We start from the raw sequence: 16664 nt of genomic DNA, 5'->3' as shown, positions 1-16664 counted from the left end.
TAACACTCCACCCTGCTCTCTTGCCCACATGTCTGTCCTTGGCTTGCTGCATTGTTCCAGTGAAGCCCAACGCAAACTGGAGGAACAACACCTCATCTTCCGACTAGGGACTTTACAGCCTTCCGGACTGAATATTGAATTCAACAACTTTAGGTCGTGAGTCCCCTCCCCCATCCCCACCCCCTTTCTGTTTCCCCCTTCTTTTTTTTCCCAATAAATTATAAAGATTTTCCTTTTCCCACCTATTTCCATTATATAAAATAAAAAAAAACCCACTAGAGCTATACCTTGAGTGCCCTACCATCCATTCTTAATTAGCACATTCGTTTAGATAATATCACCAACTTTAACTTTAACACCTATGTGTTCTATTGTACTATTGTTGTTGACATCTTTTGATGATCTGCTTCTATCACTGCTTGTTTGTCGCTACAACCACACCAACCCCCTCCACCTCTCTGTCTCTCTATCTCTCCGCCCCCCACACACACACCTTAAACCAGCTTATATTTCAGCTCTTTCCTGGACTCGAACTCAAGTTCTGTCGAAGGGTCATGAGGACTCGAAACGTCAACTCTTTTCTTCTCCGCCGATGCTGCCAGACCTGCTGAGTTTTTCCAGGTAATTCTGTTTTTGTTTTGGATTTCCAGCATCCGCAGTTTTTTTGTTTTTATCTCTGTGTTTAATTGACTGCCACTGCTCTTCAAGAAATGCCTACCTCCTTGAAGAAGTTCTGTTCCTCTCTGCGACAAGATTTCCGGATTTCTCTGTTGCCTTGTTCACCTTCATTGCTTTCCATTTCTCTCCTAGTGTTTGACAAGGTGTTTACTAAAACCCGCTTTCACAGCCATATCTCCTTTCTCAGTGACTGTCTCCGTCTCCGACTTACCCCACATGGATTTCAACTGAAATTCCACCCCTCATGTTTCGAACCCACCCAGGATTACAGGTATCTCCGGGACATAAAACGTTTCTCGGACTGCTGTTCCCGTCACATTCTGAAATCCACTCTCAGTGCCATGCGCCGCCATATGAACACACTCGACCTCTCCCTCCAGCAGCACCGCCGTACCCTTTTTCAAAGCTGCGCGTGCCCCCAGTTTCATTTTATTCTTCGGCTCATCCGACGCCTCAACAAGAAACTTTTTCTGTTTCTCTCAAGTGCTAAGGAACGCAAGCTCCAACAACTCATCGACACCAACACCCATCTAGGACCCTCCACCCCTGCCTGTCCCTCCGTCCCCACCCCATCTTCCAATCCCAGCCCCAGCCGTGTATTCACTATACCCCCTGACCTTCCCCTCTCCGATGCTGAACGTTCAGTGCTCAGCAAAGGACTTAGTTTCATACCCTTACGCCCTCACCTCAATGAATTTCGGGCTCGGCATGATACTGAACTCTTCTTCCGCCGTCTTCGTCTCCGGGCTCACTTCTTTGGGCAGGAGTCCTCTCCCAGTTCAACGGATCCTTTTACCCATCTTCAATATTCTCCCTCCACCTGGACCCCTCCCTCTGGATTCTTACCTTCTCTCGATCTTTTCATTGAGAACTGTCGGCGCGACATTAGTCGTCTCAATTTCTCTGCTCCTCTCACCCATTCTAACCTGTCTCTCTCTGAACTTACTGCACTCCATTCTCTCAGGTCCAACCCTGACATTGTCATCAAACCTGCTGACAAGGGTGGTGCTGTTGTTGTCTGGCGCACTGACCTCTACCACGCGGAGGCTGAGCGTCAACTCGCAGACACTTCCTCCTACCTCTCCCTGGACCATGACCCCACCACTGAACATCAAGCCACTGTTTCCAGGACTGTCACTGACCTCATCTCCTCTGGGGATCTCCCTCCCACAGCTTCCAACCTGATAGTTGCCCAACCTCGGACGGCCCGCTTCTATCTCCTACCCAAAATCCACAAACAGAACTGCCCCGGTAGACCGATCGTCTCAGCTTGCTCCTGCCCCACAGAACTCATTTCTCGTTATCTTGACTCCCTTCTCTCTCCCCTTGTCCAGTCCCTTCCCACCTACATCCGTGATTCCTCTGACACCTTACGTCACATCAACAATTTCCAGTTCCCTGGCCCCTACCGCTTCCTCTTCACCATGGACGTCCAAACCCTCTACACCTCCATCCCCCACCAGGATGGTCTGAGGGCCCTTAGCTTCTTCCTCGAACAGAGGCCCGAACAATCCCCATCCACCACTACTCTCCTCCGTCTGGCTGAACTTGTTCTCACGCTGAACAATTTCTCCTTCAACTCCTCTCACTTCCTCCAAATAAAAGGTGTGGCTATGGGTACCCGCATGGGCCCCAGCTATGCCTGTCTCTTTATGGGGTATGTGGAACATTCCTTGTTGCAGTCCTACTCCGGCCCCCTTCCACAACTCTTTCTCCGGTACATCGATGATTACTTTGGTGCTGCTTCATGCTCTCGTCAGGACTTGGAAAAATTTATTAATTTTGCTTCCAATCTCCACCCCTCCATCATTTTCACGTGGTCCATCTCTGACACTTCCCTTCCCTTCCTTGACCTCTCTGTCTCAATCTCTGGTGATAGACTGTCCACCAATATCCATTACAAACCCACCGACACCCACAGCTATCTCGACTACAGCTCCTCACACCCCACTTCCTGTAAGGACTCCATCCCATTCTCTCAGTTCCTTCGCCTCCGTCGCATCTGTTCCGATGATGCTACATTCAAAAACAGTTCCTCTGACATGTCCTCCTTCTTCCTTAACCGAGGTTTTCCACCCACGGTCGTTGACAGGGCCCTCAACCGTGTCCGGCCCATCTCCCGCGCATCCGCCCTCACTCCTTCTCCTCCCTCCCAGAAACATGATAGGGTCCCCCTTGTCCTCACTTATCACCCCACCAGCCTCCGCATTCAAAGGATCATCCTCCGCCATTTCCGCCAACTCCAGCATGATGCCACTACCAAACACATCTTCCCTTCACCCCCCTTATCGGCATTCCGTAGGGATCGCTCCCTCCGGGACACCCTGGTCCACTCCTCCATCACCCCCTACTCCTCAACCCCCTCCTATGGCACAACCCCTTGCCCACGCAAAAGATGCAACACCTGCCCCTTCACTTCCTCTCTCCTCACCGTCCAAGGACCCAAACACTCCTTTCAAGTGAAGCAGCATTTCACTTGCATTTCCCCCAACTTAGTCTACTGCATTCGTTGCTCCCAATGTGGTCTCCTCTACATTGGAGAGACCAAACGTAAACTGGGCGACCGCTTTGCAGAACACCTGCGGTCTGTCCGCAAGAATGACCCAAACCTCCCTGTCGCTTGCCATTTTAACACTCCACCCTGCTCTCTTGCCCACATGTCTGTCCTTGGCTTGCTGCATTGTTCCAGTGAAGCCCAACGCAAACTGGAGGAACAACACCTCATCTTCCGACTAGGGACTTTACAGCCTTCCGGACTGAATATTGAATTCAACAACTTTAGGTCGTGAGTCCCCTCCCCCATCCCCACCCCCTTTCTGTTTCCCCCTTCTTTTTTTTCCCAATAAATTATAAAGATTTTCCTTTTCCCACCTATTTCCATTATATAAAATAAAAAAAAACCCACTAGAGCTATACCTTGAGTGCCCTACCATCCATTCTTAATTAGCACATTCGTTTAGATAATATCACCAACTTTAACTTTAACACCTATGTGTTCTATTGTACTATTGTTGTTGACATCTTTTGATGATCTGCTTCTATCACTGCTTGTTTGTCGCTACAACCACACCAACCCCCTCCACCTCTCTGTCTCTCTATCTCTCCGCCCCCCACACACACACCTTAAACCAGCTTATATTTCAGCTCTTTCCTGGACTCGAACTCAAGTTCTGTCGAAGGGTCATGAGGACTCGAAACGTCAACTCTTTTCTTCTCCGCCGATGCTGCCAGACCTGCTGAGTTTTTCCAGGTAATTCTGTTTTTGTTTTGGATTTCCAGCATCCGCAGTTTTTTTGTTTTTATCTCTGTGTTTAATTGACTGCCACTGCTCTTCAAGAAATGCCTACCTCCTTGAAGAAGTTCTGTTCCTCTCTGCGACAAGATTTCCGGATTTCTCTGTTGCCTTGTTCACCTTCATTGCTTTCCATTTCTCTCCTAGTGTTTGACAAGGTGTTTACTAAAACCCGCTTTCACAGCCATATCTCCTTTCTCAGTGACTGTCTCCGTCTCCGACTTACCCCACATGGATTTCAACTGAAATTCCACCCCTCATGTTTCGAACCCACCCAGGATTACAGGTATCTCCGGGACATAAAACGTTTCTCGGACTGCTGTTCCCGTCACATTCTGAAATCCACTCTCAGTGCCATGCGCCGCCATATGAACACACTCGACCTCTCCCTCCAGCAGCACCGCCGTACCCTTTTTCAAAGCTGCGCGTGCCCCCAGTTTCATTTTATTCTTCGGCTCATCCGACGCCTCAACAAGAAACTTTTTCTGTTTCTCTCAAGTGCTAAGGAACGCAAGCTCCAACAACTCATCGACACCAACACCCATCTAGGACCCTCCACCCCTGCCTGTCCCTCCGTCCCCACCCCATCTTCCAATCCCAGCCCCAGCCGTGTATTCACTATACCCCCTGACCTTCCCCTCTCCGATGCTGAACGTTCAGTGCTCAGCAAAGGACTTAGTTTCATACCCTTACGCCCTCACCTCAATGAATTTCGGGCTCGGCATGATACTGAACTCTTCTTCCGCCGTCTTCGTCTCCGGGCTCACTTCTTTGGGCAGGAGTCCTCTCCCAGTTCAACGGATCCTTTTACCCATCTTCAATATTCTCCCTCCACCTGGACCCCTCCCTCTGGATTCTTACCTTCTCTCGATCTTTTCATTGAGAACTGTCGGCGCGACATTAGTCGTCTCAATTTCTCTGCTCCTCTCACCCATTCTAACCTGTCTCTCTCTGAACTTACTGCACTCCATTCTCTCAGGTCCAACCCTGACATTGTCATCAAACCTGCTGACAAGGGTGGTGCTGTTGTTGTCTGGCGCACTGACCTCTACCACGCGGAGGCTGAGCGTCAACTCGCAGACACTTCCTCCTACCTCTCCCTGGACCATGACCCCACCACTGAACATCAAGCCACTGTTTCCAGGACTGTCACTGACCTCATCTCCTCTGGGGATCTCCCTCCCACAGCTTCCAACCTGATAGTTGCCCAACCTCGGACGGCCCGCTTCTATCTCCTACCCAAAATCCACAAACAGAACTGCCCCGGTAGACCGATCGTCTCAGCTTGCTCCTGCCCCACAGAACTCATTTCTCGTTATCTTGACTCCCTTCTCTCTCCCCTTGTCCAGTCCCTTCCCACCTACATCCGTGATTCCTCTGACACCTTACGTCACATCAACAATTTCCAGTTCCCTGGCCCCTACCGCTTCCTCTTCACCATGGACGTCCAAACCCTCTACACCTCCAACCCCCACCAGGATGGTCTGAGGGCCCTTAGCTTCTTCCTCGAACAGAGGCCCGAACAATCCCCATCCACCACTACTCTCCTCCGTCTGGCTGAACTTGTTCTCACGCTGAACAATTTCTCCTTCAACTCCTCTCACTTCCTCCAAATAAAAGGTGTGGCTATGGGTACCCGCATGGGCCCCAGCTATGCCTGTCTCTTTATGGGGTATGTGGAACATTCCTTGTTGCAGTCCTACTCCGGCCCCCTTCCACAACTCTTTCTCCGGTACATCGATGATTACTTTGGTGCTGCTTCATGCTCTCGTCAGGACTTGGAAAAATTTATTAATTTTGCTTCCAATCTCCACCCCTCCATCATTTTCACGTGGTCCATCTCTGACACTTCCCTTCCCTTCCTTGACCTCTCTGTCTCAATCTCTGGTGATAGACTGTCCACCAATATCCATTACAAACCCACCGACACCCACAGCTATCTCGACTACAGCTCCTCACACCCCACTTCCTGTAAGGACTCCATCCCATTCTCTCAGTTCCTTCGCCTCCGTCGCATCTGTTCCGATGATGCTACATTCAAAAACAGTTCCTCTGACATGTCCTCCTTCTTCCTTAACCGAGGTTTTCCACCCACGGTCGTTGACAGGGCCCTCAACCGTGTCCGGCCCATCTCCCGCGCATCCGCCCTCACTCCTTCTCCTCCCTCCCAGAAACATGATAGGGTCCCCCTTGTCCTCACTTATCACCCCACCAGCCTCCGCATTCAAAGGATCATCCTCCGCCATTTCCGCCAACTCCAGCATGATGCCACTACCAAACACATCTTCCCTTCACCCCCCTTATCGGCATTCCGTAGGGATCGCTCCCTCCGGGACACCCTGGTCCACTCCTCCATCACCCCCTACTCCTCAACCCCCTCTTATGGCACAACCCCTTGCCCACGCAAAAGATGCAACACCTGCCCCTTCACTTCCTCTCTCCTCACCGTCCAAGGACCCAAACACTCCTTTCAAGTGAAGCAGCATTTCACTTGCATTTCCCCCAACTTAGTCTACTGCATTCGTTGCTCCCAATGTGGTCTCCTCTACATTGGAGAGACCAAACGTAAACTGGGCGACCGCTTTGCAGAACACCTGCGGTCTGTCCGCAAGAATGACCCAAACCTCCCTGTCGCTTGCCATTTTAACACTCCACCCTGCTCTCTTGCCCACATGTCTGTCCTTGGCTTGCTGCATTGTTCCAGTGAAGCCCAACGCAAACTGGAGGAACAACACCTCATCTTCCGACTAGGGACTTTACAGCCTTCCGGACTGAATATTGAATTCAACAACTTTAGGTCTTGAGTCCCCTCCCCCATCCCCACCCCCTTTCTGTTTCCCCCTTCTTTTTTTTCCCAATAAATTATAAAGATTTTCCTTTTCCCACCTATTTCCATTATATAAAATAAAAAAAAAAACCCACTAGAGCTATACCTTGAGTGCCCTACCATCCATTCTTAATTAGCACATTCGTTTAGATAATATCACCAACTTTAACTTTAACACCTATGTGTTCTATTGTACTATTGTTGTTGACATCTTTTGATGATCTGCTTCTATCACTGCTTGTTTGTCGCTACAACCACACCAACCCCCTCCACCTCTCTGTCTCTCTATCTCTCCGCCCCCCACACACACACCTTAAACCAGCTTATATTTCAGCTCTTTCCTGGACTCGAACTCAAGTTCTGTCGAAGGGTCATGAGGACTCGAAACGTCAACTCTTTTCTTCTCCGCCGATGCTGCCAGACCTGCTGAGTTTTTCCAGGTAATTCTGTTTTTGTTTATAATCTATACTCTGTCTACTATGAACAAGTGAGGAATATGCTGTTTGATTTGATCAGCCAATTACTGGGAAATACAGCTTGCATCGTGCCAGCACTGAATTCATGCACAACATTGTTCAATTATGTGGTAGGTAGAATGTCTTTTTGGACTGATGGCAGCATCCTGTTAGTGGAAAATACCACCTGTGTAGCCACTGCATAGCAGCAGCTTCTGTTAGCAAAATATCTGCCGTTAGGTATGATTCCTTGATTGGACAGCACTTGCTGAACAACATTGACTGTGCTAATAGCTACACTAACAGCCAGTTTAACAAAATCAGTCAAGCTCATAACAAAGCTCACTTATGTTTGCTAGAAGCAACATTCACAAGCAGGGATCCATTCTCTGCAAATAAAAGGAACATGTTCAAGCCTTGTGCCTTTTTTGAAATAAGTGGGAGCTTGGAGAGTCTATAGTGCTTCATTTGCTTTCTCCATGGAAGCACCTCAGCTAATCAGAGTCGACCTGCCAACCAATCAGCACCCTTTTCCCCGCAACATAAATTGTTGTGATCATTTGAAATTTGGTATTCTTGTGTTTGTCCTGATGAGTGCATGACAAAAAGCTTCAGCAACATGTCTCTTTCAGCAATATTCAAGTTGTCTACTACCACATGGCTGATTAGAAGAGAATTGAAGTGAAATCTTTTCACCCAGATTGTAGTGGGTATCTGGAACTTGCTACCTGAAAAGGTGGCACAAGCAGAAACTCTTATTGTATTTTAAAAATACTTGGATATGTACTTGAAGTGCTGTAACCTATAGGGATACAGACCACAAGCTAAAGAGTTCTTTTTTTGGCCCCCTGTGCTATAACTCTTTCTATGTTTCAATGTCTGCATGCAGCAAGACCTGGACAACATCCAGTGTTGGATTGATAAGTGGCAAATGACAATCATACCATCCAGTGGCAGGCAATGACCATTTCCAACAAGAGAGAGTCTAACCACTTCCCCATGATGATCATTGTTGCCCACTACCAACATATTAGAAGTCACCATTGACCAAAAACTAAAGTGGACAGCCACGTAAATACTGTGACTTACAATGGCTAGAAATGCAGATCAGAGTCTATGGTAAGTGATTCACCTCTTGATTCCCCAAAGCTTTTCCAATGCGTACATGGCACAAGTCAGAAAGATGATGGAATACGCTCCACTTGCCAGGATAAGTGCATCTCCAACAATACTCAAGAAACTGTACACCATCCAGGACAAAGTAGTCCACTTGAGTGGCACCCCATTCACCATGTTATCCATTTGCCTCCGCCACCTTCGGTGCACCATGTCTGTAGTTTGTACCTTCTATAAGTTGTACTGCAGCAACTCGCCAAGGCTTTTTCAACTGCACCTCCCAAACCGCTACCTCTACCACCTTGGAGAACAAGGACAGCACCCATATGGCAACACTGCCACCTGCAAGTTTCTCTCCATGTCACAAAGTATTCTGACTTGGAGGCCTACTGCTATTCCTACATCATCGCTGAGTCAATATCCTGGAACACCTCACTAGAATGCACCATGAACTACAGCGGTTCAAGAAAACTGCTCACTACCACCCAGTTTAGGGCAGTTAAGTCCCGACAATAAATGCTGGCCTTGCTAGCAATGCCCATACCCTGTCAATGATTGAGTGAATTAAAACACACTCCCAGCGCATGCTTGGGGCCTCTTCCAACATTACTTCATGTGTGTACATCTGACCACTGGTAACAACTTGGCCTGTACATGTGCCACTTCCTCTGGTGATGACACACTTGCACGTCAGTCCCCTGGTGACAACATGGCCTGCGTATTTGTGCATGGATGGGCTCCTCTGATAGTGTTAATTTGTGAATAGGTCACACCTTCCATGGGTGTCACGTCTTCATTTGTGATATGCAAACTTCAAGGAACTTAGTACTTTGCTGAAGTAGAATCTTTAAAAAAAATGTCACACAGCTCTCAAAAGCTCTTTTATGAGGCAAAATATTGGTGGGTAAAAGAGATCACAGTTATATTAGTCCTCAGTGCCTCAAATCTATTTTTGTGGCATATTGTCATGGGTTAGGTGTTCATTTGTTATCTTGTTACAGTCAGACTAATAGAAATGGAATTATTAAGCCTGCAGTCCATGTGGATTGTGACCAATGCCTACTGCAGGCGCACAACAGGTCAACTCAAAACTAAAGGGGAATAATTAGGTAAGGACTGCGCCAGTGTCTTGCTGCAAAAATGTGTCAGGTTGCCTAGCGCTCTGTGACTAGGCTAAACCCAGATTTGATTCCCAGCCGGTACTATGCTATCCAAGTTATCCGTGGGAGCAGTAATCAGCCTCAGACTTGAAAGAGAAAAGTATGATTCTGTTCCTGATAATTATCCAATGACTCCTATGGAAAGTGCAGAAAGACAGGATTGGACTCAGCTCCTATGCCCTCTGAGCTTCAATAATCGCCCTCATCCAACACATTTCTTAGGGCCAGAATCTTTGGGTCAGCGAGTGGGGGTGGGGCCCACTTGGCGACGCATGAAACGACACACAGTGACATTGGGCATGCCATTTAGATCTTCAGTTCGGCGGGCGCGCACTGGACTCGCCTGCGTGCCCGCTGAACTGTCAAAGGCCTATTAAGGCCATTTAAACAGCAATTAAAATAATTAACTGAGCTGCCTGTCCAATCTTAAGGTTTGCAGGCAGGCGAAGAGCCCAAGCGGCCTTCACATTTATCATGGAACCACATCCATGGGCGAGATGAGGTTTCATGAAGGGTTTTAGGCCAGGATTTTCCCCTCGGCGATTTGGGGGCGGGGCCCGCTCGCCGAGGGGAAAATGACGCGGGATGACGTCGGGAGGAATCCCCAACGTCATCCCAGGCCATTTAAATTTTTAGGAAGGCAGGGGCGGAGCAAAATCAGCTGTCCGCCCGCCGACCTGTCAATGGCCGATTGAGGCCATTGACTGGCTAGTTCAAGTAATTAAAGACCTGCCTGTTCAAGCTTAAGGCTGGCGGGCAGGCCAGGAGCCCCAGCAGGCTCCAGATTATTCATGAAACTTCATCCACTGGCGGGATGAAGTTTCATGTCCGTTTTGTAAAGAAGTTATAAGGTTTATGTGTTTTTTATTAACATGTCCCATCTCGTGTGACATTGTCACATGAGGGGGACATGTTAATAATTTTTTATTTTTTGTATTTTTAAAGTTTTTTGGACTGCCACTGGTCTCCCTGAGACAGGACTTTGCCACAGGGAGAAGTGTGCCCTTTTGTGTGCATGCGTGAACGAATGCACTTTGGCAGATGGGGATTCCCGCATAGCGCTTCCCATCGGAGATGCTGCTGGGCAGGCCTTAATTGACACCCCCCCCAACTTAAAATGGTGCCGGGTCCCATTTCAGTGGCGGGGTCGGCTGTCCACCCGCTGCCGAGCCAATGGGGCCCGCTCGCCATCCAAGGGCAAACTTCTGCCCTTAAAGTTTAATCAATTTTTAAAATAAAATTCACTGACATGTCCCAGCTCAAATGACACTGTCACTTCAGGGGACATGTCTTAAAAATTATTTTTTTTCTTTATTAAAATTTTCAAAAATCAAACTAATCTCCTCTGAGGCAGCTCTGTGCCTCAGGGAGATTTCTGCGCTCTTGTGTTTGACTAACTTGACTACCTTATATGATGAAGTAATGGAGAGCATTAATGAAGATAGTAGTGTGGGTGTTGTGACAATGGATTTTCAAAAGGCATTTGATAAAGCATCACAATAGGTTTGTGAGTAAAATTGAAGCCCATGGGAATAAAGGAGCAGAGGCAGCATGGATACTACAGGAGGCAAATATGGCATTCCCCCAGGGGTCAGCATTAGGACCAGGGCTCTTTTTGATGGAAATCGATTACCTGGAATTGGGTAAACGGGGGAATAATTTCAAAGTTTGCAGATTACATGAATCTTGTTAATGTGGTGAGGAGGATACTAACAGACTTCAGGAGGTCATAGACAGACTGGTGAAATAGGCCAACACGTGACAGACGAAACTTAATGCAGAGTATTGTGAAGTGATGCAATTTGGTTGCAATAATGAGATCAGTCAATATGAACTAAAAGGTACAATTTTTAAAGTGGATCCAGGGACAGAGAGATTAGGGGGTGCAAATACATGTGTCATTGAAGGTGGCAGGCCAAGATGAGAAGGCTGTAAAAATTGCCTGTGGGATTTATATAAACAGAGGCATAGAAAACAGAAGCAAGGGAATTATGGTAAACCTTTCAAAATCATGAATTAGGCCCCAGCTGGAGTCTTTTTCCAATTCTGGGCAATAGGCTTGAGAAAGAATGTCAAGGTTTTTTAAAGAAGTTTACTAGAACGGTACCAGAGTTATGTGGAGAAACTGGAGAAGCAGGGATTGGTCTCTTTAGAAGATTAGGAGGATATTTAATAGAGGTATTCAATATTTTGAGGGACTTGATAGTATACGTAGGGAGAAACTGTTTCTACCAGCAGGAGAATCAGTAACTGAAAGACACAGATTGAAAGGAATTGACAATACAATTGCCAGAGGGGAAAACCTTTTAGTTTTGCAGCAAGCTAGAATCTGAAATGTACTATGCCAAAGATGGTGGAAGCTCCAGAACTTGCCACGCCCCTAGCCAAGCTGTTCCACTACAACACTGGCATCTACCCTGCTATGTGGAAAATTGCCCAGGTATGTCCTGTACACAAAAAACAGGAAAAATCCTACCAGCTAATTACCGCCCTATCAGTCTACTCTCCATCATCAGTAAAGTAATGGAAGGGATCTTCAACAGTGCTTTCAAATGGCACTTGCTTAGCAATAAACTGCTCACTGATGCCCAATTTGGGTTCTGCCAGGGCCACTCAGCTCCTGACCTCATTACAACCTTGGTTCAAACATGGACAAAAGAGATGAACTCCCAAGATGATGTGAGAGTGACTGCCCTTGACATCAAAGCAGCATTTGACTGAGTGGGGCATCAAGAAACCCTAGCAAAACTGGAGTCAATGGGAATCAGGGGGAAAACTCTCCACTGGTTGGAGTCATACCTAGCGCAAAGGAAGATGGTTGTGGTTGTTGCAGGTCAGTCATCTCAGCTCCAGGACATCACCGCAGAAGTTCCTCAGGGTAGTGTCCTAGGCCCAGCCATCATCAGCTGCTTCATCAATGACCTTCCTTCCATCATAAGGTCAGAAGTGGGGATGTTCACTGATGATTGCACAATGTTCAGCACCATTCGCTACTCCTCAGATATTGCAGCAATCCATGTCCAAATGCAGCAAGACCTGGACAATATCCAGGCTTGGGCTGACAAGTGGCAAGTAATATTCGCGTCACACAAATGTCAGGTAATAACCATCTCCAACAGGAAAGAATCCAACCATCGCCCCTTGATGATCAATGGCATTACCATCACTGAACCCCCCCAATAGTCAACATCCTGGGAGTTACCATTGACCAGAAACTGAACTGGACTAGCCATATAAATACTGTGGCTACAACAGCAGGTCAGAGGCTCGGAATCGTGCGATGAGGAACTCACCTCCTGACTCCCCAAAGCCTGTCCACCATCTGCACGGAACAAGTCAGGAGTGTGATGGAATACTCCCCACTTACCGAGATGAGTGCAGCTCCCACAACACTCAAGAAGCTTGACACCATCCAGGATAAAGCAGCCTGCTTCATTGGCACCATATCCACAAACATTGACTCCCTCCACCACCGACGCACAGTAGCAGCAGTGTGCACCATTTACAAGATGCACAGCAGGAATTCACCAAGGCTCCTTCGACTGCACCTTCCAAACCCATGACCACTACCATCTAGAAGAACAAGGGCAGCAGATGGATGGGAACACCACCACCTGGAAGTTCCCCTCCAAATCCCTCAGCATCCTGACTTGGAAATATATTGCCGTTCTTTCACTGTCACTGGGTCAAATTCTTGGAACTCCCTTCCTAACAGTACTGTGGGTGTACCTACACCACATGGACTGCAGCGGTTCAAGAAGGCAGCTCACCAGCACCTTCTCCAGGGCAGCTCGGGATGGGCAATAAATGCTGGCCCAGCCAGCGAAGCCCACATCCCGTGAATGAATTAAAAAAAGATTCAGTAAATAAAATTCCAAAGCGAATTGGATAAGCACTTGAAATGGAAAAACTTGCAGAGCTATTGGGAAAGAGCAAAGGAATGGAGCTAATTGGGCAGAATTTTCTGCCTGGCGGGCGGGCAGGGAGCCGATCCCTACCGGAGAAGTGGGCCCTGCCGCCATTTTACGTGGGCAGGCCAATTAAGGCCTGCCCAGCGTGATGTCCAGCAGGAAGAGCTGAGCGCTTCTTGTGCGGGCGGTCGGGGGGGGGGGGGGGGGGGGTTGGGGGGGGGGTTCCCCAAAAGCTAAGTGCTGCCTTAGGGAGATCGTTGACAGTTCTAAAAATATGAAAAATAGAAAAAAATTTCCCTAACATGTCCCCCCCATGTGACAATGAGACACAAATGGAAACAAAATGCAAACTGGCAGTCCCTTCTCATTTCCTGTTGAGACCTTAGTATCAGCAGATCATGCTGAGTGAGGCAGGTCTGGAGATGGGTTATTGTCTTAGCAGGGAGATAAGCAGCAAATTTACAACTGCATGCACTCTTTTTAAATAGCAGCTTCAGCTACATGCTCGCTAGGGCATGTATTCGAAGTTAATCTGGGGGTACAGGCCACCATAAAATGTTAATATAAAATAACAATGTAAAAGTCTTGTGTAATTTGATTAATTTGAGAACTTTTTTTAACTTTCCAGCTGACAAATGGCCATGAGGTTAATCACTACAGATATTCAATTATAAGGGCATAGGACATTTTTGCACAAGATTTAATCTGTTTATTTATTCATTCCAGGGTTATGGACGACCCTGGTAAGGCCAGCATTTATTATCTATCCCTAATTGCCCTTGCAAAAATGGTGGTGAGCCGCCTTCTTGAACAGCTAAAGTCCATTGTACTAAAGATATTCCCGCAGTACTGTAAGGTAGGGAGCACCAGGATTTTGACCCAGTGACAATGAAAGAATGGTGATATATTTCCAAGTCAGGATGGTGTGTGATTTTTGGAGGGGAATGTCCAGGTGTTCCTTTATTTCTTTATATGCAAGTTTACCGTTCTTGAAGACAATCAAGATTTAAAATTGCTTTTATAGTTCTATCAATGTTTTATTAAGAAATCCTTGATGAACATGTACATTTGTGATTATTCCACCATGTAAAAATTAATTCCATATAATTTAACATGTAGAGTAAACAAATTAAATACTTTGTCTTAAAAAGTCTGCTCCTGCTTAATTAAAATACCCTTTCTGTTGTTTTCTTAATGTGGGCAATAGTGTGGAAAAATAGTGTGGTTCGCATGCAGGATGCAGCATTATGATGGGAACATGCATCAACAGCCAGGGTCATGCAAAATACTCACTTGCACAACGCATCTGAAATGCAGTACAGTGCCCCGTATGCAAATAAACTCTCTCCACTTCAATAAAATAAGAACTCAAAGTCACCTTAGATTACATTTCTTTGGGCACAATCAGATCACTAATACCGAAATTGGTACAAAATACCAGTTCAAAAAATGGTGGCCATGGATCCTAAACAACACCCAAAGAGTGTCATGATGCATTATTTAACTCATGCAGCCACACATCCTGCTTTACTTTCAGTTCTAGTGATCACAATGGTGGCCCTAATGAAAAGGAAATACACATTTGCAAATGCGTAGGTCTACTCATGTATTTTACAGTCTGTAAAATCTATCTCAAAGCAGAACTGAACTTCAACATAGTAAAGAAGGGCTGAATAGAATCTTCCTTTCTAACTCATAGGTGAAGATATTTTCTATTACAAGACAGGTAACAGCTCAATGCATGCAAGAAAAGATTTTTTTAAAAATCAATACTGCTATTTAACATGTTCTCAGGGATGAAAGATTATAGTTACAACAACTACTTAAATATTTATACAGCACCGTTAATGTAATAAAACATCCCAAGGCACTTCACAGGAGCATTAAACAAAATATAACACTGAACCACATAAGGCGATATTAGGTCAGATGACCAAAAGCTAATCAAAGAATTTTTAGAAGTGTCTTATGGGAGGAAAGTAGGGTAGAGAGACGGAGAGGTAAATGGGGTCTATTCCAGAGCTTGAGGCCTTGGCAGTGACTAATCACAGTTACTAATGGTGAAGCGATTAAAATCGGGATGCACAATAGGCCAGAATTAGAGGAGCACAGAGGGTTGTGGGGCTGGAGGAGATAACGGTGATAGGCAGCAATAAGATTACAAAGGGAGTTGAAAACAAGGATGAGAATTTTAAAATCAAGACTTTGCTTGACTGGGAGGCAATGTAGGTGAGTGAGCATAGGGGTAAAGAACATAAGAAATAGGAGCAGTACTAAGTTATTCGGCCCCTGGGGCCTGCTCCACCATTCAGTAAGATTATGGCTAATCAGGTTGTGGCCTTAACTCCACTTTTCTGCCTGCTCCCTTAATCCTTTACTCCCTTCAATCAAAAATCTGTATAACTCAGCCTTGAATATATTCAATAATCCAACCTGTACTGCTCACTCAGGAAGAGAATTCCAAACACTAACAACAATCTCAGAAGAAATTCCTTATCTCCGTCTTAAATAGGAGACTCATTTTTAAACTATGTGCCCTAGCTCTAGATTTCCCCACGAGGAAACATCCTCTCAGCATCAAACCCATCAAACTTCCTCAGAATCTTATATGTTTTAGTAAGATTACCTCTCATTCTTCTAAACTCCTATGAGTACAGGCCCAACCTATTCAATCTTGCCCCATAAGACATACTCCTCATCCCAGGAATCAGCCTGGTGAACCTCCTCTGAACTGCTTTCAATGCAAGTCTTTCCACCGTTAAACAAGGGGACCAAATTCTATACAATTCTTTAGATGTGGTCTCACCAATGCCCTGTAGTTGTAGCAAGGCTTGCCTACTTTTAATCCTTGCAATAACAGCCAACATTGCCTTTGCCTTCCTAATTAATTGCTGTATTTGCATGTTGACTCTTTGTGATTCATGTACAGGGACACCCAGATCCCTCCATACTTAGAAATGGGCAATAAATGCTGGTATGGCCAGCAACTTCCACATACTGTGAAGTAATTTTAAAACAGCATTCTTCAATCTCTCTTCATTTAAATAATATTCCGCTTTTCTATTCTTCCTGCCAAAGTGGAAAACCTCACATTTTCCCATAATATACTCAATCTGCTAAATGTTTGCCCAGTCATTTAACCTATCCATATCCTGTTGCATTCTCCTCACAATTTGCTTTCCTACTTATCTTCATATCATCAGCAAATTTGGCTACAGCCAGTCC

Source organism: Carcharodon carcharias, chromosome 4 (genome assembly GCF_017639515.1).
Source record: "Carcharodon carcharias isolate sCarCar2 chromosome 4, sCarCar2.pri, whole genome shotgun sequence".
NCBI classification, from domain to species: Eukaryota; Metazoa; Chordata; class Chondrichthyes; order Lamniformes; family Lamnidae; genus Carcharodon; species Carcharodon carcharias.
Note: the sequence above shows the minus strand (reverse complement) of the source record.